Source organism: Andrena cerasifolii, chromosome 8 (assembly GCF_050908995.1).
Source record: "Andrena cerasifolii isolate SP2316 chromosome 8, iyAndCera1_principal, whole genome shotgun sequence".
In the NCBI taxonomy this organism is placed as follows: domain Eukaryota; kingdom Metazoa; phylum Arthropoda; class Insecta; order Hymenoptera; family Andrenidae; genus Andrena; species Andrena cerasifolii.
The window spans coordinates 12,610,976-12,634,780 of NC_135125.1; the positions used below are offsets into that span (position 1 = coordinate 12,610,976).

Genomic DNA, 23,805 nt, shown 5'->3' on the forward strand with positions numbered 1-23,805 from the left:
AGAGTGGGTGTTTTCGAAGTCAGCCGTAAGGGTTTATCAGCCAGCCACTATCGGGCTTATCATCTTTTATTCAAAATAGACTTTCCACCGCAACACGGCGACGCGGAGAAGCTGTCCTCGATCCACCGCCGACCGTAAATCGAATGTACCTACCCGTTTCCCGTCACGCGCGTATCTGAGGGCCGAGGAATGAGGAATGCCCTTAAACGACGTATCCGAACGGGTGCTTGCCTCGAAATAAGATTAGCTCTCCTTCCCTTCGGGCTTCAGTTTTCCGCCAGACCTCTTCCGTTCCCAGCAGAGGTATATTCCCGCGGCGTACGTAAATTTCACGAGGGTGCAGGAGAAGGGCGGTGAAAAAATAGAGGGAACCACCGTGAAAGTCAATAGTTCTCTCGCGCTCGTCGCACGGTCTCCGTTCTACTCGAAGATCCTCGAATGGATCGTTAGGTGCAAGACCCTCGCCGTGGAGCTCGGCCTGAGAATTATTCCAGCGTTATTGTTACTCGATTCTTCCTCCCGGCTAGAGAAGAAACGCGATTTCGATGGGCGGAGGATTGATTTTATTTGGTGCCCCCTTCGTCGTTGTTTTGTCGACTGGGACAAAGTGTTCCCCCCCGCGGCACGCTCTAGGGAGTATCTGCTCTTTCTCCGCCGGCGAACGGTCGATGCTCCAGTTCGTTCCCATCTCCAGCGAGATCGTGCACCCTCTGACCTCCCGGCATCCTGTTTTCAAGTCCCGCCCGTCGCTAAAACGTTGAACATGCAAATTACGCCCGGGAAAACAGGAAAACTTCTGTGCGAGTCGATATACCGCGGTTCACGCACACGCCTCGCCGTTCCGCCGCTCTCTTATTTCCCATTTCCTTCGACCGCGAAACAAATGACCCAATAAAAGTGCAATACACGCTCCGTCGAAGCGCTTTCCCTCGCGATTCTCGATATCCTTGCAGATGGCTGCCTTTAAGTCGTATTTCCTGCAAGTGTCACCGAAGCTCGATTCCTTAACAGGGGGTTAGTGGGAGCAGGCTCTCTCTGCAAGAAATTTTTCTGCCTTCAACTTTTAATTGGATCGTTTGGACAGAAGAGGGATCAACGTAACGGCACACTCTCTTCAAGGGAAAACGACTATTATTTCGTACAAATGCGAAGGAAAATTATATTTTCAGGATGGAGTAATACAGAGAGTGGAAATTACACTGCAAGAAACGTCCTCTTGTCTCGCGGATATTTAGATCTTAAAATCTGTGAATCTCCTCAGCCTCCTAAATCAGCCCCGGGAAAACTCCATTGTTCGCGGGGGATTCCGACGCTCTCTTTTCCCGTCCATTTGCCACGCGTTTGCATATTCTATCCGGCTGGAAGTAGGGAAGGGGATATGGAGCCGAAAGCGATCGTCGCACAGTGGTCCCAAATCGCCAAGAGCTGGTCAAATTTCAATTTTCGAAGTATATAGCAGCTTTTGCTATTATAGTAGATTGTTGTATATATGTCAGTGCATCAAATACCGCTTGAATTTCTTAAATATATTGAGTGGTTATTGAGATATAGGCCCTCGAAGTTGACGAAACTTCATGCCCCTTAATGTCTTGGAAATGGGAGCATGTTTAACGCGTCAGAGAAAGTTAATCTGAAACGATCAATATGTGAAACAGTTTACCATTAAAGTAGGTGTTATAAACATAAACTTTCCACAGAAACAAAGTAAAATATCTTTGAATTTACTCTTGTAATTCCCTTCTCAATGTGTCATAAATCTAAGTCATATTTTAATAAAACGGAAGGAAAACAAAGTTGAGTGTCATGCTGTCACAAGTTTCTTGATATAAAGTAACTTGTCGTGCACTTTTATTTTATTATTTTCGACAATATACTTAAACTATGTGACTTACTAAAAGGAGAAATGCTGAGCTTTTTCACTAGAATCGGAAAAAATAAAATTTTCAAAATAATTTTTAAAAAAGTTTTTAAATTAACGTTGTCGTATAAAAATCGACTTGCTAATTATATTTTTTGGTAAAAAATCCGAGAGTAATCAATATTCGCAAAAATTAACTTGAAAACAACGTTTACACCAGTGATATTAGATCCGCCATTAGGTTTTTTGCAATTTTGAGTTCAGATTCGTAATCAGCAGCCCCAAAAACCCCCGACCACCGATTTCTGACTAAATCGAAGTACGTTTTGAGGGGTTTGCCGCTTTTTAGCGATTTGGAACCACTGTGCGTCGCTCCGTGGACTTTGTTTCCACAAGCGTGTTATCAGTCGCGGACAGCATCGATTCGGGAATCGAGACGCGGCACAATATTGCAGGTGCAACGAGGTTACCGTCACACAATCGCGGTGTCCTGAAACGAAAGGATTATTGGCGCTCGGTTTTCCCGCTCCCCCATAAAAGAGTCAGAAAATGGATCTTTCTCTCGCCTTTTCCTTTCGCCTCGCGGAGGCGGGATCTCGAAAGCGGGGATTATTGGCTATCCGCGCCCTCCTCGCGACAATGCCACGTCCGAGCTTCACGAGGAATCCCGCGGGATGGAATATTGCCTATCTTTTTCGTCATCTCGGGGACAATGCGCGTTACGAGCCACGGAATTCGTTTCCTCTTCCTCTATTTTTTTCCTCCCCCGTACGATAACGGTACGGGGCCCGGGGTTTCCTTCGTTCTTCCGCTCAACCGTTGCACACCGATTTCTTCCCGCGAAATAACGACGCCGGGGATAATTCATCACGCTTTATCGGGACTTGCTTACGCGCGGGGCGACTCGAAGAAAGATTTATGGAAAAACGAGCGGAGTCGCGCGTACACTCGGCAACGACGCGGGTTTTTATCAATCTTTTGTCGGTACACCGCGGCTCGGGGGAAGTTAAACTTTCCCTCTGTCGATGCACATCGGTTTCATATAAAAACCACGCCAAGATTAATTGCCGGCGTCGCGATAAATCGTCGGGGAAAGCTTCGACGAAGGTGATCCGCGAAATGGAGAACTTGTGTTCAGCCAGACCAGGAATTCCTCTGTGGTCCTTGGCGAATAAAGAATTATTGACACTCGTTTCTCTAACGGCGAGGATCGATGCGCGGCGTGACGCGTGTCAGACGCGGAAGAAAGATAGACGTCGTTGTCCATCGATTTTCTCTCACCCTATGAGAACGACTCGCCGTCGAGTCAGAAATCAAAACTATCGGACGCGTTGTGTCGTTCTGGATGAAGCGGGAATCAATTTATGGGTGTGCTCGGCCTATTTTCGACTTCCAATGAACGGACAGACGTGCACGCTCTGTCACTGAATACTCATCGGCGCTCTCTTACGTTCATTATCGGTCTCTCCATTTCCTCGACCCTTCGTTAACATTTATATTAACTTCGGGAATAGACGCTTTATCGACCAGCAACGATCGCACGACGACGCTTTCGACCGGGTATCGCGCAATCTACGAGAATAATCCTGATTACGCGGAGCACCCGGCCGGGGGAGAAGTAAAAAGCATCGGGAACGGAAAGAATCGCGTCAGAATTCAGAACTGGGCTATCGCGGCGGCGACTCGCCGGAAGCATCCGGCTAAATTAGAGATTGCAGGTTTGGATTAGACGGTGGGGTCGAAATCCGCGCGGAATCCGGTCGCTTTCCACTCATTTCACCTAGTTCCTTTCTTTTCCTCTCCGGACTTTCCACCCCCACCGCGTCTGGCCTCCCCGCGTCATCTGGATTTGTGTCCCCGATGCAGAACTCCCGGAAGGGAATAACACGTTACCCTACTCGAGAGTAGGTAACGAGAGTAGATTATAAGAGTACCCAGCGGCGAGCCGGTTTCGCGTAAAGACGATCCTGGAATCCGCGTAACGACCCAGCTTACGTATTCGTAGGTCACCTGCTGAAAGGAACTTTTTGCGCTCGACGCTCCCTCGGGATCCTTGAAATCGACTACGGCGGATCAACGCGGGATTACCTCGAGCGGGCATAATCGGATTGTTAGCTACAGTGACGAGGAAACTTGGATAAATCGAGGGACAAAATTATTGCGGCGATCCGTTATTTTAAACGCGAGACCACATTGCGAGCGGAGTATTCCTGGAATAAGTTACATTCGTATGGAGCTTTTGTATCCACCCTCGCCTGTTCGATACTCTCTTTGCAAGTCAGAAATGGCTCGGTCGCGCAGTTTCGCCTGACACACCGCGATTCTGCCGCTCGCAGTTTCCTTCAAACTTCTTCGTTGTCTCCTCCAGGGGGTGTAATTACGGCCGACTTAACAGCGCGCAGCGAGTATAAATGTAAATTCGCAATTTTCCCGCGTCGATTCGCAGCCTCGGCGGAAGTTTGTTTCCATTAAGCAGCAGGAAACGATCTCGCGGTCGCGTTGCCGGGGGAATTATTAGAAGAACTTACGGCGTTCTTCCATTCGAAGCCCGTGCAACGTAACTTCTCCTGCAATTAGGGCATAATTGTTTTCCAATATATCAGCTTGTAATGGATGTAGGGTTCACCGACTGGCCACAGCCATTTCTCCGTGGGAGGAACTTGCGCGGTGTAGTTGTCCGAAGCTATCCCTCTCCTATCGTCTTATCCGCTATCAGAACCTAGCAACGAATATCCTATAAGTGAAAGCCGAATTAGAGGGTGAACGAACGACCCGATGACGCGTCTCGAGCCCCGCAGGCGATATTTCGTGGACGAAACGTCGGATGGAGCGCGTCAAGATGCAACCCGCGTCTCAAGGGGGAAACGACAAACCACGGAGCTAATTAACAGCGACGTTACTACGTATGTATTTACATCAGTGCAAACATATCCTTGGAAATCCATCCGTTCTGCACCCGTAACCATAGGCGACTATATTCCCCTCCCAGCGGGGCACGATGCTCCTTCAACGGAGGGAGAAGGTGCGCGATAGTAAACTCGCACTAATTGAATCGCGTGGCGCAAAGCCAGCATGCCATCTAATAAGAGCTGCAAATACATTAGCATCGAATCTCGATAGCGACCGGGCCCGGGGTGAGGGCTAATTCGCGAGATTCCATCGTGGAATTTCATGGCGGAGCCTGGAATGAATCGATTGGATGAATCGCGAAAGGAAGTCCAGTAGCCCCTTTGGACCCGATAATTCTCCTGTATTCCACTGACAATCCGCTACGCTGGAATCCACTTTGCCCGATCCCCGCGACTTTAAATCTCGCCCTCTCGATTGGAAAAGGAGCTAATGATTCCGAAGGGTTCTTCGTTTTTCCGCCCTTCGGCGCCCGGAATGGAGAACGGATCGATGTCGTCGTTACAAGTAACGAGCGCGAGCTCTCGTCGTTTTCTCGACGGGAGCCACGACGTCGCTCTTTTCACGGGATCATTAACTTAACTAACAAGGACGGGAAAACATTGTCAATCGTGCTTGCCATTCCTGAATAACCGCGGGCACAGGGGCGCGTTGTTCGGCATTAACAATTCAATTCCATATTTCCCCGGAGCCGGACGGACTGTCTGCTCGGATTCACGTCTCCCCTGGGAAATACGTTGTTAGTTAATGCAGCCGGACCCGGAGCACGTGTAACCCCGCGCTCAGGCATCGACGTTGTTCTCATTATTGCACGAAGTCCCTTCGCACGAACGCTGATATAGCCGACATCCGTCTCGCGCAAGCTACGCCGCGGACGTGATGCTTCCTTGCGGTGGAGCTGAGGAGTTACAGGTTCCCTGGACTGTTCTCAGCGGGTCTAGTGCTCCTCCATTTCCAAGATAAGAACTTCGAGACGAAAAGAAGAGGCAGTAGCTTTCGTTCTCCGCAACCAAATGTCGATAGCCCTCGAAGAGGATAACCGAAACCACGAACACTTGACGCATGCATGCATCTCGCGATGCACAGGCTGAATCACCCGATGCAAACTTCGCGCCTCGCCCTCGACAAGACCGACGGTTACAAAGCACGCAAACGCGGCTGGAGTGCGGCATGTTTCAATTTTGACCACCGATCCGTGGAACATCGGTCGATTAACAGGAAACCGAATAGCTCGCGAGATTAAAGAAACCGAGAGCCTCGCCCTCGAGGTTCGTAGCAATTTTTCAGGGATCAGCGCAGTTTATCGAGTTCGCCCTCAATAAAGATGCAAATTCGAAGGACTCCGCGCGTGCCTCGCCCATCGGGTAGATGAAAATGGACGCGTTGAATACAGACGCGCCGAGAGCAGTCTTCTTTTCTATCTCTCGGTGTTTCCTATCTCCCTCTTCTTCTGCACATGTTCGCCTATTCGCGTAGCTTTTTGATGCCCGTCCTTCGGCACGACACTTTTATACCACAGTCAACACGATTCCGACCAGCGTTTGAAATCGTTCTCTTCAAGCGACCCTGCCTAGCGCGGACCCTTTTCAAGTGTCAGAAACTTAAACCGGGACTTCGCCGTTCCCGAAAGAGTTAACTCCAACAAATCTTGCCCGCGGCGCGAGAGATATTACTGGAATCCAGCCCCGTCGACGTTATATTTCACGTAGCACCCGCTTGGCGACTGAAGCGGCAAGCTCGCCGTTCAGCTTCGCAACGCCGGACTTAAAGAGATGCCGACGTACGGCCCTCGTTGAAATTATATTTCAGCACGGTGGCTCGACACTCGATTAGCGACGAGCGATCGATCGGCTGGACACTTCGTCAGTCTTGATCGGTTTCATCGTCCGTGGCGAGCGGGTGAACAAGCGGCGCCAGTTAAACCGCGCTACTGGCGCGTACGTCTTCCACGCTCGAGCGAAAGTAATTGTCAATCGTTAGCACCCACTCCCGTTCTAACGTCAGTTTCGGTTTACTCGCCTCGACAGGTTGCGCAAACAGGCGTTTGCGCGCGAATGAAACGTTCCGTAGACAATGATGGCGGGACCGCAACCCCCTTGTGCTTGAATCACAACTACGACGAACGCAATTTCCCCCGAGGACGTGTCGCTGGAATAAGACAGACACGAGGCGCGCGTCGAATTTCAGCAGTCTGAAGCTCCGCAGCAAGTTCATTTGACTTCGAACGGTGGTCGATCCCGCTGGCGCAGCTTCTTATTTCACGGGGCTGTTGCTGGAGCAATACCTGCCCCTCTTTTGGGGAGCATCAGGGTCACGTTGCCAGCTGAAACGTGTTTTAACACATAAATTTGTTTCGCGTCCTTGTTTCCATCCGCCTGGATATAGAAGACAAGGGGAGGTATCCAGTAATTTTACCGTCTCTCTCCTCCTGCCCATGGATACATAGTTTGGGTTTTCCAGGGTAAATTAACCGTTCTTCCGAAGCCTTGCAGTAACCACGAATTTAATTGAAGACCTTGCAGCGAGAGGGGTGCAGCTCCATTTTTAACTGTTTCTGGTAAGTAAACATTCATTTATAGGGATAGAGTTTCCCGATTTGGAATATATATTTTTAAAGTACTCGTAGTAACGAAGAAATCCTGAAAATTATATCTACAATGGACTTATTTTACTCACGTTATCAATAACATTCAATATAGCCTCAAAGCGTATGCGAAAAACGGCAAAATCCTCTTACTTAAGAATAATTGGCTAAAACCCGGCATCTGTATTTTTTTTTGTGATGCTGAATCTGAATATGACTTTATTGTTTCTGTAAAAAATTCCTAAGGTAGTTCTCTTAATAAACAAATCGCTTTTTTGGAGATAACTAAAAAAAGGAAAGGCCGGGGAATTTTTTAAATATTTTTTTCGGATTTCTTAGTTACTATGAGTACTTTTAAAATATATATTCGAAATCGGGAAACTCTATTCCCTATAAGTGAATGTTTACTTGTGAGTTATGGCGTGTAATATACGTAAACAAATTTTACATCGTTCGGTACACGTTTGATGCAAATCTGATAACAAATGAGCGATTTATTGCAAATTTTGAACCTGTACATATCACATTTTTCTGCAATATTTTTGTTCCGGGTAGCTCCAGATTTGAAAAATTCGCCAAAAATAGAAATAAAAACTTATCAACTCCATAACTACTACTTATTGTGTGAAAAAATATCTTTTTCAATTAAGAATGTTCTCGTTTTAAAGTTAACTCAGAGCAATAATTTTATAAACAATTTTTTCTAATTAACTCGAAGTTGATAAAGACGGAGCTGCACTAAATTTCCCGCGAGGGTGGAGAAGATTCTCCGCAGGTGCAAAGCGTATTAGTACTGAACTCCAAAATTCTTCCTGTTAATTTACTGAAAAGAAGATTCTTCCCCCAGGTAGCACACGAGTCCTCGAGTTCCTCGTAGAAAGCACGTGACCCCGCGATACAAAAGTAGACTCGCATTGTGAAAGGAACAAATCAGACTGCCAACCGAAAACGATCGCAACTGAAGCGCAAACGTACGCTCGCTTCTTTTGTCAAAGTTTTTAAACTTCCATCGTTATACTTCCTTCCCCAGTCATGCTTACATTTACCTCGGGGATGGGTCTCGCGGCAGACTCCCCGCTGGCCCCGTTCACCTCGTAAAAAATACATCCATAGGCGGTGTTCTTCTTGCTGCATCCTTCCGGGGCGGTTCCCCCCTCGTATATTGCGCCATAAAGCTGGCAATTTAATTACTTGTTACTTTGAAAAAGGATTTGCATGCGAGCGTAAAACGTCCCTGTTGCCCCCGCCGCCGCCGATAAGAGCCCGCCCACGAGCTACTTCCTAAAAGCTATTTGCGCGCGGATGCACGCTATAGCTGAAAGTATCTGTATGAACCGGGCGAAGCTGAAAAGCGCACGATAACGGAGTATATACGTGTGTGCATGCCCGTGCATCCCGGGCTGAAACAGGCGCGATACGGACCAGGAGAATTTCGGCGGACCTCTGACATTTTCGTCGAGCTTCGGCCGGGGCGGAGGCTAATGAACGCCGAGGCTACCGACGTAAGGAATTTGCTCGTGCTTTTCACGGTTTTATCGAGTTATCTGAACCATTCGGAGTGCAGAGCGCCATATTCGCGAGTTTCGAGCTCCACCACCTGTTTCTCTTGGCAGAGGGCTGATCCTTACACCCCCCGCGCCTCGAGCCCCCAGGCAAATCGCACACTCATTTCCGAAGCACTCGACGATGGAAGCGCTGGTCGATGAAATTTCGCTCGTTGCGGGGGCAGGAAGCGTGCCGCGTAATTACTCGAATCGGAAACAGGAGGAAACATTACTCTGCGAGTAATGAGGAGAGGCAGCCTCCTCGGGGCGTTGCTCGCCTTGAGAACAGGCCCCTGGAATGGAGTTCAGCTTCTGTTCGACAAATTCGCTGACTCCCGCGGGCAATAAGCGCGTTAAATTCGAAATAGCCCGCGAATGAGCGGAATAAATCCTCTGAATGGGATCTCGACCTCGTTGGGGTGGTAATTCTCTTCGTGTATCCTTAGGGTGAGCTTCGAATAAAAGTTGCGTGGAATCCGGCGATTCACAGTCGCGCGGAGATTCCCCACGCTTAAAGTCATTATTGTGCGTTCTGAAGTCTTCGATTCATTTCGTTTATGCATGGAAGTAACGTGGATGGGTGTTTCTGTTCCAGATCTCGAGGTACGGACCAGTGTACGACGGCTACTCGTTTCCCTCTTTTCCTCTCGTTTCGGCAAGTAGGCGAAAGCTCAGATTTGTTATTCAATCTTTTCCCAGCGCCCGTTAAACGCGAATGTGCTACTGGAGAGGTTACAAAAATGCTGAAACACTTCTCGGGGAAGCATAAATTCTCGTTTCGCGCGTCCCACCGAGCGGCGGAGGCACGGGGCTCTCCGCGGCGAACTTATTTCCCATTCATCTTAATCCGATTAAAAAATGTTTTGTCCGAATTAAGGTTACATAAATCCGGACGCGCGGCCTGTTTTACAACGTCGTCTCCCGCCGGGGCGGAACTGCACTTCCCTTTACCCAAAAGAATTTACTTACTCCTCGGGAGTCTCTTCTTCTTCATTTTTTTTTTTAAATAACTTTTGAAGAGCCTCGAGCGGCCCGCGAGATTAAAGAACGAGATTTCGCTTTGCACTTAATCGTATAATTTGCGTCGTTTGCGGGCATAACATTCTCGCGGAAAGCCAGGAAACGAATGAGAGCCGTGCTTTTTCAAAGGGGAATTCTCAGCACTTGTTGAGCCCCGCCGTTGTAATTAGCTAACGCGTGCTCCGAGGACGAGTTTTCACAGGGAATACCTATGCATCTTTGAATAACCACATATTTCTAATTCTCCGTGGAAATTACATAATTTTTTCCCCCCGCGATGCGCAGAGTGCTCGCGACGCTGAATATAAAATTAATTGCTAGCCCCTATTTCCATCAGGGTACACTTGTTCCCATTTGATCGAGCCGGGCAATGGCGAAGCTACGATTTAAATTGTTACTGCTGCGGGGATATTAAACGCGTGTGTAACTTTTTGCGCCGTTCTAATTAATATTGGCTGGAAATTTAAAACGACGGTGGGCGTGGAGGGCTCGATATGAAATCGCATGCTTCATTCACCGACGATCGTTCCGTCGATGAAATTACGAAAGGATGTTCGCAGCTCCAGCAGCTCCTCCGTCCGTTTGTCCCTTCTTTCGCCCTATTTCGCCCGCTTCAACCGCGGATCGACTGGCGGCTCGCATTAATATTCATCGCTCGTGATTTATTCCGTACGAGTGGCGAGTGGCCAATCACTGCTCGCGAGGGGAGAGCGGCGCGCAGAAGGGGTTGAACGCGTTGCACCTTCGGCCTAGTTTCCGGTTTGCCGAGCTGCATCGAGGAAGCGCCTGCCTCGGGGTCACGGGGTCCTATCTTCTCGGAAGGACCATTGGAAGAGCACTCGATTTCGAGACGGGATAATTGAACTTTTCTCCCGATTTCCTCGGGAAGAGGGGGTAGGATTCTTGATACCGATTCGGCCAAATCTGTTTATCGTTAATATCCCTTTCTATCCCTGCGAAAGGTTCGCTGCGAATAATATAATTGAAGCCCTCGAATAGAAGCACACAAGCACGAGTCTCGTCGAAGTAAGAGTGATTCGCGAGCCAGTGGCATTATAGTCTCGCTGAATCGAAATGAACGATAACAATGACTCACAGTGGATGGGAGTCTCTAATTACGAGCGGAAGTAGGACGGAATGAAAAATTCAGTTTCAGCCGGCTGGCGAGCGGCGCACGGGAAGCCGCGATGCTTGGAATATATTTTTTCCCCAGCTTCCTCGTAATCTCAGCGACGCGAGTTTATCGCGTATAAGAAGATAACGAGCCGTGAGTAGGAGGAAACGGCGGAGAAAGAAGTCGGAAGAATAATTTAGTAATTCCACGGGCGGCAACCACGTAAACGGTCTCGTCGCGTGGTTAATGCTTTACCGAGTAATATCGTCTTGCACGACGGTCCTCGTGTTCCTTTTAACGTCCACGTAGACGGCGGAGCTGGAACGGACAATACTGCGCGGCCGACTTGAAATGAAGGCCTTAGAGGAATCATTTGCGAAGTAGACGTTAAGAATTACACTCGAGGAGCGCGCCCCGGCTGGATCTTGAGATCGCGAAATCCAGGAATTCCTGCAGCCTCGGTCAAGATAAATACCTCGGTCCGTTTCAGCGCGAAAATTCCTGCCTTTAATTGAATTCGGTGACCGAACGGCTGCGGGGGTGGGGACATAATTGAAACGACTTAAAACGGTTTCATTACACCGGTCGTTGGACAATTACGCGACGTTCCGCGGTTAGCGAACGCGACTAAAGCTCCACGGTTCGTGGAGAACAGATGCGCCTGAACGTTTAATGAATTCCCTGGAAAACAGGGGGGAAAAAAGCGGTTCGCCGTTTACCGAGGGAACCGTTTCGCGAAAAGGGAAACTCGCCGTTCCCAGAAATTTTTGCAATTTTCATTGCGCGAAACTCTCGTTTGGAGCAGCGTCTTTTAAGGGCACTCGGTGCTCACGGTTTAGGTAGTTTTAAAAAGCGGCAATCAAGGAAACACGCGCTCCAAACGAGATTGCCACCCCCACCCCCCACCCCCCCTGCGCTATGTTCTCGCTGCTTTGGCGCTAGGATAAGAAGCGAGTTCCACCATTGCCTCGGCGCTGCGGTTGAAGTTGTAAAACGAACTTTTTCCGCTTCAAGTGCTAAACACTCGCGAGTCCTCAAACCTTCTTCTTTCTAAATATCCCCCGTATTCGGCTGCTCCATGTTTTTGCCCCTCTTGAAACGCGGCGCTTCCGTCGTCGCGACGCTCGTCGCACCGACAAACATTTTCGTTGCGTTTCGAGGGGGTTCTTCGTATCGTATTTTCCCTTCCCGCTCGTTTGCCGCCGGTTCTTTTAAAAACCCGGCAATTTCGGCGCAGATTTGCTACAAAATTTAAGTGTCGCCGATTACCAGCCAACGATTCCCGCCGCTGGATGGTGTTCAGCGCCGATATCGGGTAGTTGTCGTCAATTCTTTCGTATCGGGCTTCACGCTCCGGCGCGCGACTCCACTCGATCCTCGCTCGGCGATAAACGAAATTGACTTCGATTTGCAAACGGAAGATTAAAATAACGGGCCTGTGGGTATCGGCCCCGGTAATCGGAGGGGCTGATTTTATCGCGGCAATTTATTTATCGTCACAGGCTCGTTTCCGTTTGACGCGCGGCTGGGCGTAGTCGACACGTAATTCGCTGGACAAACGCGATATCGCCGATAATGATAGCGCATTTCGCGGACGGTCGCCGAGTACGTAATCGTTGCGAGACCGTCGCCGATCGTGTCCACAGTATTGTCTGCCGACGTTTTGTTACAACGCCCTGTGATTTTCCGCCGGGCGAACTGGATCGCTGTACGTATCACTGTTGCATTAATCTGCGAGAACGCTTTAATGGTACCCGCTATTAATATCGTTCTGGCTCATCGGTCGCTAGTCGCGAAATTAATCGGCCAACACCCGCGATGATTTGTCGCCAACGTGCACGGCGCTTCCGCCGTTGTATTAAACCGTGTAACGGGTTGAAAATTAATGCAAAGTAGAGCGCTCCGCGTCCGAGGTTCGCGCTTTCGCGGGGCTTACGACGAGGCTTGTCAAGCGTCGAGTCGCTCGCGAATATTGGAAGCTCTTCTCCTGTTTCTTGCCTGCCGGAAAGCTAGAAGAGAAGTTTTAAATATACAGGACGTTCTCGCCCCGTTTCAAGAACCGACAAACGCCCCGGTTTTTTTCCCCTCCTCAATTATCCCGCCCCCGAAATGCCCTCGAATATTCATTGCAGCTGCATCGACGGCAGCCGCGCCGCGCAAATCGATGGCTCCCGTAAAACTTTTATCGCCGGACAGATTCATACGCTCGCCGCCGAGATCACGGTTCAATTTCACGCTGGAATAAGTGATCCAACGTCGCGAGGGGTCGACGGGACTTTGCTGGGTTCAGGCCACGGATACGGGGCTGCGCGGAATCGACTCAACGGGGAAATCACGAACGCGTTAACTTCATTTTAACGGTCGTTGAAGCTCCCGCCTTGGACGGCTGAGCTGGCGCAAACCTCGCGCTCGAGAGGATTTTGTGTTAGACTTTGGGCCGATGGAAATTACATCTAGACCTCTGAATAGCTCAGTTATTAAAGCATTCGACGGTCCCTGGTTAAAGACGTGTCAATAGCGGAACAGTGACGAGTGGTCCGGAAGAAAAGAAGACAGAGTTTCCTTATACATCGCACGTACCTACTTAGGAAAATCTTCTCTCCATTCCTGTTTCCATTCGTGCGATAAATGAGCGAATAGTGGACGACTATTCGTAAGTGGACAGTGTATACGCGTAAAGGAACGGCACAAAGGGTCGCGAACTTATTTCCGTATGGAAGCAGCGTAAGCGTATTTCAGCGAAATAGTTTCGGGGGTTCAAAGGGATAGGGAGAGATGGCAGGAGGGAAAAGGGGAGGTATACTCCTGGCTAAGATGGATCACCCTATTTCCTTGTATTTTTATCCCGACTACGTCCACGCCTTTATCTTCTTCCAATGAGAAACTACTCCCGCCGGTAATTCACTGGATGGTAGAGGTTTAGAACTATCGATATTTTCGATAATTCTTAATACGATTGAAAAAGGCCATTCTGTGCCATTGTGCTGCATTGTGCGCATTAACGACATTATATATATATATATATATTACATATTGTATTTTCCAATATAATGATTCAGTTAATTGATTATATTCCTAATCATTCCTTTCATATATTCTTCGATTCTTTTATGATATATATATATGTACATATACCATAAAAAACTTCAAAAAAATTAATATATATGTATATGTACCATAAAAGAATCGAAGAATCGATGAAAGGAATGATTAGGAATAGAATCAATTAACTGAATCATTATATTGGAAAATACAATATGTATTTTCCAATATAATGTCGGCTATCGATAATATCGATAGTACTATCGATAGTTCTCCACCTCTACCGGATGGATAGATGATGCACTAAAAAGATCTCGGCGAAGGGACGTGGAACGTAAATGTTGCACCGATAAAAAGATCGCGACCTCGGGCAATTTGATACATTCTTTCCCGGATGATTCCGCGTCCGGACACGCTCGTTCGTCTCCCTTCCCAGAGATCATTTTTATGAAACGGAGAATCGGTGATCCATACGACGGAGAGGGAGATCTTGCCGCCGGGGGGGAACGGTTCGTTCTTTCCGCCGGGATACGTTCTCGCGACTTTTATTGAGGAAGCACCGGTGAATGATGGATGAACGCGGGACGCAGACAGTTCCCTTGCTCTTTTGTACCAGCCAGCATTTACGTTATATTTTTAAATCTCCGTTCATTCTCAGACCTTGCACGGGGCTCGGTCCCTTCAAGTTCCATTTATTCCTCCCATTTCGCTGCAGGTGATCTGTTACTCCAAGATAGATATTACATCATCCACGCCTGAAGTTTAATATTCTCTTTGCAGTCGATCAATCTTCCGTTAAATTAAGATCGAGAGTATCAAGACGCGGCGTCGAGTCACCCTCGAGATGGAACAACAGAGAAATGGCACCAACGGCGGGGTAAGATTTCATAGACGAAGGGAATCGCGTTCGTGCAGTTTTCTGCGCAAGTGGAGCAGGACCGTCGAGCACAGACATTTCAACGGCGGAATGGACCGACCCGATCGGTGTGTTTATCTTTCTTCGGCTTGCCTGTCGAAAGACTGATAAGCTGACGTGGCTCTCGTCCTTCCATGGAGTTGCTCACTTCCTTAATTGCTTTCGAAATCAATTGCTACGGAAGCCGTCGCTCGGCAATATTTCAACCTGACGCGCGTTCTCAGTCGTCCGAACGGGTTATGCCCGCGAATAAAGACGCCCTGGACCAAGGGGTATTTGCAGCTCGAATTACGACGAGTTTATTTTGCGGCAGCGCTCAGAAGGGAGAGAAGTGGAATCGAACTAAACGCGAACTACACTCGACCCCCAGGAACACGTAGTATTTCCAGGTCTTCCGAAGGATCCGGGAAACACGATAACTTCATTAATGGGAGAATTCAAGGGAATCGCGTTTCCCGGCTTGATGCACTTTAATTCTCTGTTTTTGTTGGGCAAAATCGCACTCAACGTGTTCCCGTGAAATTTCTGAGAATTTAATTATACCTCCATTATCTCGCGATGGTGTATGAATAATTGCTTCCTTGTATTTCAAACACGACTCTCTCCCGCGTTGCGCATATATCCCAAAATATCGGCGTGCCTGTTTTTCCACGTGAAAATCAGTCGGGGAAACGCGCAGAAAGGTTCGCCGCCCTCGCGGCGTCGCTGATTTGTCGCCGCTACGAGTGAATAAACATTCGGTAAATTGGAATTCACCCTAGGGAAAAACTGCGTTCACCTTTGGGCACTTTTTCGGTGTGATTCTTCTGTAGACCGTGAAAAATGTCCCACCAGTTGGACATTACGGAAAAAGTTTGCAGCCAGTGGGATTCTACACGTTCATCGAATTAGAAATTCGTGCAGCCTCGATTGGAGAGGATAGAAGGTTCCCTTTAAAGACGCTGTTTGTGCAAAGTAATCGAAAAGAGAGCGTAACTTGGTTAATACGAGAGAAAAGATCGAACAATTACTTGCACTTGGAACGATCATAGCAGCTCGTTTCCGTCTAGGAGAAATTGCTCGCTCGCGTGCCACTGAAAAATATCTGAAAGTTACTCTTCCTCTGGGAAATGTGGATGGGCCACTGGACGAGTGAATGCCGGAGCAGCCAGAGTACGTCGAAAAGTTTGCGTCGAATCCGCAAGGATCGATCTGGGGTGACCATCCTTTAAAGAGGACTAATTGAACGCTGGAATACTCGGCAATTCGTAAACGATGAGAATTATCGTTCTCCGAAGATACTCTAATCACAGCTGTCCCCGTAATTAATCATCCGCCTCCACAGAGCATGTCCATGTCGAAGGAAAACTCTGAAAGTTGGCCGCGTCTGCTCGTATCATCTCCGTGACACAGCCAGCTCCGTCGCGTGTTACGTTAGAGGATTAAGCTGCAAAATAGCAGTCTCGGGGCTCGTTCCTCCCGGCGACACAGAGCCTGGCGAATTATCATAGTCCAACTGCAGTTGGGTGTTAGCGCGGCACACTTCGTTATCGCTGTTAAACTAAATTAAACGGAAGATACGAGCGCCGGTGAGTGGGACCGACGAAATTCACCTGGGAATTATACGTCTGAGGAGGAGCGCGAAATGCGTATTCAAATATGCAAAGAATTCTATTACAGAGGCTAAGGAGCCGGGACCTCGAGCGCCGAGGGCGAAGGAGCAGATAATTGAGGAGCAACGATTTTTACCTCGGAGAGCCCCGATACTTTGTGCCGTATAATTCAATTTATCCGGAATTAAGAGAAGAACGCCGAGTCGGGTTTCTGCGCGGGGGTGAAACCGGCTGGGTCCAAGTAATGGAACCAGTCACAATGTAGAACCGATGCAACCGCCACGGGGCGGAATATAAAAAAATTTCATTTCTCGGCCCGGCTGGCTACGAGATTGAATGAAATCTGGGCGAGAGAAGGTTCCACGGGGCTGGCGGAAAAAGTCGTTGCAGCTGGAGCCGCGGAAGGAGGATACAGAGCGGCCGCGGCGCGGCGGTCTTGCATACCCGAGTGGGAAACATAAAGAGGGGGTAGAGAAATAATTCTCGCGGGTCGTCGGCCAGGAAAAATATTTACGGCTCGGCCGTTCCGCCGGCGGGACTGTAAATTTTTTGGCAAGGAGTGCTTTACTCCGCTCGCCCCGCCCTCTACCCCCCTAATGTATCGTCGAATCGCCGACACGAGCTTCGCAACTTTCGGCCGCGGCTAAATTGACCGCTTCGCGAACTACGAAACTTGGGCGGCTCGCGATGGAAACGCGCTGTCGAACGAATCGAACCTTCTGGTTCCGATTGCTTCCCTCCTCGGTCACACATTACTGCGGCCGCTTCATTTCTTCCCTCTGTTTTATTTGAGGGTGATCTGTTGCCTCTTCTTCGAGTCGTTTGTCCGTTGATAAAGTGGCTTTCTGTGTGGCGTGACGGAATGCCACTTCCTCATAATAGAAAGAAAGTGGACGATAAGCCGAATTCGTGGAGCGGGGAAGTAGAATGGTGTTTATGGAAGGCAGGACGAAAGTGACACAGATAAGCAGCAGCTCGTTACTCCTTCATCCCAGCTAGCAACTGTATTTACATATCCTCTGTATATTTCACGACGGAGGATTTAATAAAATCTCGGTTTCCGCGGCTTCTCTTGTCGCGTTGCCGCGCCGCGAGGATTTTCTTCTCTCGGAGTGCAGCTCTAACGAAGTCAGAGCCGCCGACAATGCGCGGACATTAAACAGCGATGTTCTTAAATTGTTACTTTCGGCTTATCTAAAGCACTTGACGCACTGTTTAGTATATACTTCGGCCACGGCTGTCTGAGGTACTTCGGTTTCTTTACGAGCACCGTTACTACTCGATTTCAGAGATACTCACGCCTCTGAAAGTCCTGTTGACAGGCTTAAACTTTGTCAGACGATATTATCGTATAATTTAAAACTTCCACAAAGAATTCGACTAATTGCCAAGGGAAGCTCTTTAATCCTAAGCTCGCAGACACCTTTCCGCCCACCACTCAGAATTAACGATGCTGCATTAATAAACGCCAAACTTCTCGCCCAGGTGATTGATTTCCACAAGAAAAATACTCCCAGCGAACACGCACCGCTGATAACTCAACGCACCGCAAAAAGCCCAATATTATTGCAGCTTCGCGAGTGGACAGGCCGCGCCCGATTTTATTCCCCGTCTGTTTCGTCCATTGAATGATAAAAATTTCCATGGCGGTGTGTCGCGTGCACTCACAAAAATTGGGTCCGCCGACGCATCGGGACACTTCGCGTCCGTTTATTCTTCCCGGAGACGGTGACAAAGGGATACCCGGGGACGTTGGCGATGCAACGTGCTCCCCCTGTTGTCCTGCTACGGCGGGTAGGCCGTGAATTAGGTATGACCCTCGGAATGGAATTTTCGCGAGGACATGATACACCCGATGCACTCTTGGGAGAAAGAGCCCCGCGTAGGGGCCGAGGGTTGAAATTCATGAAGATCGTAACGCGAACGAGGTGAACCCGAAAGGATTTTGCGTTATGCAATGGTACTTAGGTATTAGGTGCAACACCCTCGAAAACTACGGTCTCACATCGTACTCGGAGGATGATATTTTTCTCCGAACTAGTTGACGTTCATCCGACAGGAACTGCAAGCTTGAGCCCCGAAGCTTCGCGTAAAAATCTCGAACGTCGCGGTTAACGCGCTCCGTCGCGAAATTTATGGGCGACGAATGGAAATGCCAAGGGCGCGATGAACTCGCGTGCCTAGAAGCCCCCTCGAAGACGGTGGATACACGTCAAGAAGCATACGCGTCTTATCTATACTCTTCTGGAATTGTCTCGGAATCGCTCTCGCGTGACGTGCATTTTTGCAGAGGAGCGCATCAAAGGAAGCCTCTGGCATAAATGACGGGCGAGGGACGCAACATGCTCCAGGTCAAAGGGAGAAAAATGGGGTGACTTCGAAGATGCCGTATGATTTCCGCCAAGCTACGAATAATCCGCGCCGAAGTAGGTAATGCCTTTCTTCGGTTTGCTGTCTTACCTTTGTCCATCTGCAGCAACGTCTTCGTTAGATATTTACACGAGAACGCCAAGATTAGACGGCCTGAATGCCGGCCAAGAACAGAACCACTTGCTGCGTTTAATTTTAGAAGTTTCATAAACCTACGCGCCCTCGATAGCCGAGCCTGTGACAGCAGAAGCGACGTGGAAGTAATAAGAAAGAGCAATGGAGAGAAAGCGAAGAAGTAACGATTCTTTTATAATCGCGCGATCAATCAGTGGATGTATTTGTCGATCGCGATTGAAACGGGACGGAGCAGTCCCGTCGTTGATTAATTATTCTTCCCCGGGTGGATGAAGAAGTTCCGCGGAGATATGAAGCCTGGGAAGTATTCGTTATACCCAGACGTCGTTCCTCCCCCGTACTTTTTTACTGCTTTCAGACGAATGTTGAAAGAATATTAGAACCGTAAACGTAAAGGGACATCGGCCTAAATTTCTCGCTCTCCCTCCGTCTTCCCTTTCGCCGGGCTCTCCGCGGAGGAAGAAATATTATAGTGGAGTTCTTCGAGAAGCACCCTCCGTAACCCTTGAAATTTTTACTGCCCCCGATCCAGAAACTGAATTTCATGCACGGGCAACTACTTAGACGGCGAATATCTGGCGAATGGCCTTTCGCAGGGAGACTGAGGAACTTACGGTTAGTCGACGGAATTTTATAATCCCCATTCGGAGTGGTCCTCCTTGCGTGGAAACTTGCAGCAGTTTAAATCGGCGATCCAAAAGAACCTGGAGAAGAAAAGTGATTCGAAGAGACGAGGGAAACAAATTCACCAAATTGTCGAGACTGTTCCCAACTACATAGTTACGCATTCAGGGTCATCGGAATTGCAGTCGGCTTAATCGAACGTAACTGCGATAGCCCTTGCATAACTTCGTTTTCACCCTCCATTAACATTTCGGTTCCTCCCGTGGCTCGTAATTAGAATACCTCCGCGATATTGGCGAGGGAATGACAAAAAAGGGAGGAACCTGGGTAGAGACTGGAATTGCGAATTCGTGGCCACGTTGGAGGGTATCGTTTGGGGGATGAAAATTGCAATGCAGGCCGGATCGTGACGGCAAGATTTTGAATAACCAAAGGGCGGGTTTTCGAACAGACGCTGGGGGTCTGGTAAGCGATTCATAAAAGGGTGACTGGCGTGCTTTCAGCGGAGGCGCGAGGTCGTTTTAAAGTACGCGAAAAGGGCGTGGAGCACCGGTCAAAGGGCAATCGCTCGTTTGCTAGAGCTCGCCAAACGGAAACCGTTTGGCAAGGGCTCGAAATTTCTGCCTCTGCGCACATTTCGTTCCCTCGGTTTCTTTGGATCGTAATTATAAACGGCGCGGTCGATATAGGGACACTGCATGCGTATGTTGTAGTCTTTAGTGATATTAGAACGTACCTGAAAGGATTTTTCGAAATTTTGAAAACTGTCGATTTTACAGCTATTTGAAATTAAGTGCTACCTTTTTTTCAATACATTATAGCTATGGAAGTAGTAAACAGATGGAGATGAGCTTTACGGTGCTTATAGAGAAGACATTGAAGTTTTAAGAAAAAATTATATCACTTTAAAACACAAGGTTAGGAATGAAGTAAATATATTGAACTATCTATCTAGTAGATTGAGTTTCTTTCTTTCATTCCTAACCTTGTGTGGCCTTGAAGATCATAGTATACCAAATAGTTGAATTTGTCTTGACAGTCGCTTTCATATTGGGTAATCAAATATATAGCATTCCATTTAAAAAACTGAAAGTCACCCTCGTTTCAAGGAAAATATTGCGAACACCAAAAATTCAGATACCGTATTATGTTGGATATAAAAAACAGTAAGAGTTTTCCTCCTACAGTTTTTTTCAAATACTTAACATTTTCGAGAATCCTGTATAAGAATATCAAGTATAGCCGTTTGGCCGCTGCGAGTACCGCACGGCCCGACCAGTCGATTCGGTGCTGGGCGACGCAGCGTCAACTTTCGGCAATTTTTACGGGGTCAATTTTAAAATGTCCATATTTTTGAAAATTTGTCCATCAAGGGGAAGGATAGAACTATATTCTCCTTTTTTTTAGATTTTTAAAATCGCGCCCGATGTTAAAAGCCTGCATTTGTTTAAAATAATTGCACAAAAATGGTTAAATTTTTTTTTAAACTGAAATAATTTTTTCTTAAAACTTCAATGTCTTCTCTATAAGCACCGTAAAGCTCATCTCCATCCGTTTACTACTTCCATAGCTATAATGTATTGAAAAAACGGTAGCACTTAACTACAAACTGCTGTAAAATCCACATTTACTCCGAAATCTGTCCGAGTTCGCATGGAATATCCCTATAGTGGCGCTAACTTTCGGCAGGGCGTGAAAATCGAATAAAGAAGACGGCCATTCGCGGGTCAGGCACTGCAATTTAGACGGAGAGTGTTGAATCACGGGTGGAGCGCAAGAAAATCGTGGATTTTTTGAAAGAGCTCGGCATGACTGGAAACTGCAGCCCCGTCTTTCATAATATCGGCGATGTTCACGGTACACAGGTCCTTGGAGCTTTCCACGGCACAAGCGAAACGGCAAAAACAATGGAGCGTCCTGAGCACGCGGCACGATTTATGCCGGGTTTCCGCTGAAAATTTCGGCCCCCTCGCCAGATATTAACACTTGTCATGCGCACTCTGCAGCCCTGGCAAGGAAACATGCCCGCTGCCCGCTTCCGACTTTGATGAAGCTCGCCCGATCCGTTAAGCGCGCAGGCTAGTCCTCCCTGGCGGACGCCGCAGCTCGCGGCGATCAATTTGTTGTTAATTGTTGGAGATATTAGCTCGTCTCGCGCAGGTGAGGCAGCGCACAATGGGAGCGCTCCCGTTCCGCGGGGATTCATCAAATTTCGCATCCGATGCCTCAGGGTTTTGTATGCTCGCTTTTTAATTCGCAAGGCAATTATTTCGAGGCGTATTTCAATTCCGGGCGAATTCAGCGCTGAGAATAGCATTTAGTCGGGTTTCCGCGATCTCTATTAGCAAGTAAGCCCGTGTTTTCGAAGCTCCGGGAAAAGATATAGCGGCAATTCGAGCTGAACAGGACAGTATTACCCTTTATCCCCGTCGAGCGACAACGGGATATTGTTCGCGGACAGAAGCCTATCCTAATTGCCTCGCATTGTCCGTGGAATCGCGGTGGCACGAGCGGGGTCCGTTAATTAGTTACCAGTCGATCGATCTCACCGGTCGGTAAACGTACCCCACGTTAAAACATTGTTTGCTCGGATCAATAATGGTACCATGGTAAACGCCGCAACGAAATGATATTCGCTACGTTTACGCGGCTGTTGATATTCATTGGTTGATTAAGCCATTACGCAGCGGCCGATACGAATTTTCGCCACGAAGACGCGGTAATCGAGGAAATGTCGCGCCCTTCGATCGTTTAAACCGAAGCTGCGCCACGAGCGCACAGCACTAGCTAACGTCCATGGTACACCGTTCCATCGAGGCACCCGAACACAGTCCTCGAAAAATTGTATGTATCGCGGATTTTCAAAAGGTACCCAAAAAAATTTCACCCAGCTTTGAAGTGTATCGCACGATGAATTGATCCAATATTCATTGAAGCTTTTACACGCGTGTCCATCGATTGCAATCAGTTTGCAAACTGAAGCCCGATGGCCGCGCTCATTGAATTCACCGTAACTCCATAAACGGATGAGCATCCGCTGAGTATACCCCGCTGCATTTTTCAACGACCCTCTGGCCGGGCAAGCGTGCCGATACATTCGGACGGGAAATTTTGTTAACGCTCCAAGTGGCGGGGCGACGACGTCCCTTGTGCTTTTGGGCGGCGCGACAGCAACACGTGACGCAAATGTGCATGCATTATGCAGGCCCGCGGCAAAGGCACAGCTATACGACGGGGATTAAACAGAAAGCAGATGAATTAAAGCGATCTCCATCGTTGCCAGGGACCTACGTGGCACAGTTCGGTCGGCTTTTACGCGATATCACTCCAGGAGCGTGACGCCGTAACCGCGGCGCCAGGTGCGAAGCCACCGGGATCCACATCGCAATCAGCAGGGATTGCAAATTTTATGCACTTCCAATAATTTCCGCGCGTTCGGCGTGCTTTGACACCCGGGCTTTCGAGATAATTAGCCACTTCGGAGACCGGAATTTACGATTACCAAGCCACCCGAGCAACATCGATTGCGGTGTTCCTCCCTTCTTTTAATCCAAATGTCAGCCGGCGCGAAGCTTCTCATCCGAAATTCGTTCTGTGCTTCCTTGATTTAGGGCCTTGGAATTCGGGGTCCTTAAACTCCGCACGGGCTTGGTTGATTAATCGGAGCCACGGAATATATTCTTCACCCTTTGAGCGAACTTTTTCAGAGCCCGTCGAGGACACTTCGCTCTTTTTTGTGCCTTATTAACCGATGGGGCTGATGTGCGCGGCTTCGCCGATACTTTCGACGGAGATCACCGCGCGTACATCGTCATTATCGTAGTTAAGCGTAATTAGCGTTAATTGGATGAGGAGAGTGTCCTATCGAGCCGAAGCGAACGGTCGCTTAACGGCCAATTAAATCTCTTCGCGGGAGAATCGCCTCGGCGATTTCACCGCCGTTTCGTTTTCCGCCAGGAATGTTCAGCGAAATTTCGCGCTTATAAATTACCGTCTAGTGGCCTCTCTTCCCCTCCCGCACTTTCATTTCAACGGAACCTATCGCCCGGTGCAACTTTTTCGAGGGAGTAAAACTGGTGGCTACCTAACTGCTTGTGGT

The 23,805-nt window shown here is 48.4% G+C and overlaps 1 protein-coding gene across 2 annotated transcripts in view; it reads left to right on the forward strand.

Moving 5' to 3' along the window:
- Tpst (tyrosylprotein sulfotransferase) overlaps window positions 1-23,805 on the forward strand; it is a 121,113-nt gene that overhangs the window by 59,803 nt on the left and 37,505 nt on the right. The window contains exon 3 of one of the 2 annotated variants that reach the window (XM_076819066.1): window positions 9,489-9,548. The exons of the other annotated variant lie outside the window; for it this stretch is intronic. The gene's annotated coding sequence lies outside the window, so the exon portion shown is untranslated. The remainder of the gene's footprint in view (window positions 1-9,488; window positions 9,549-23,805) is intronic. 2 annotated transcript variants of the gene reach the window in all.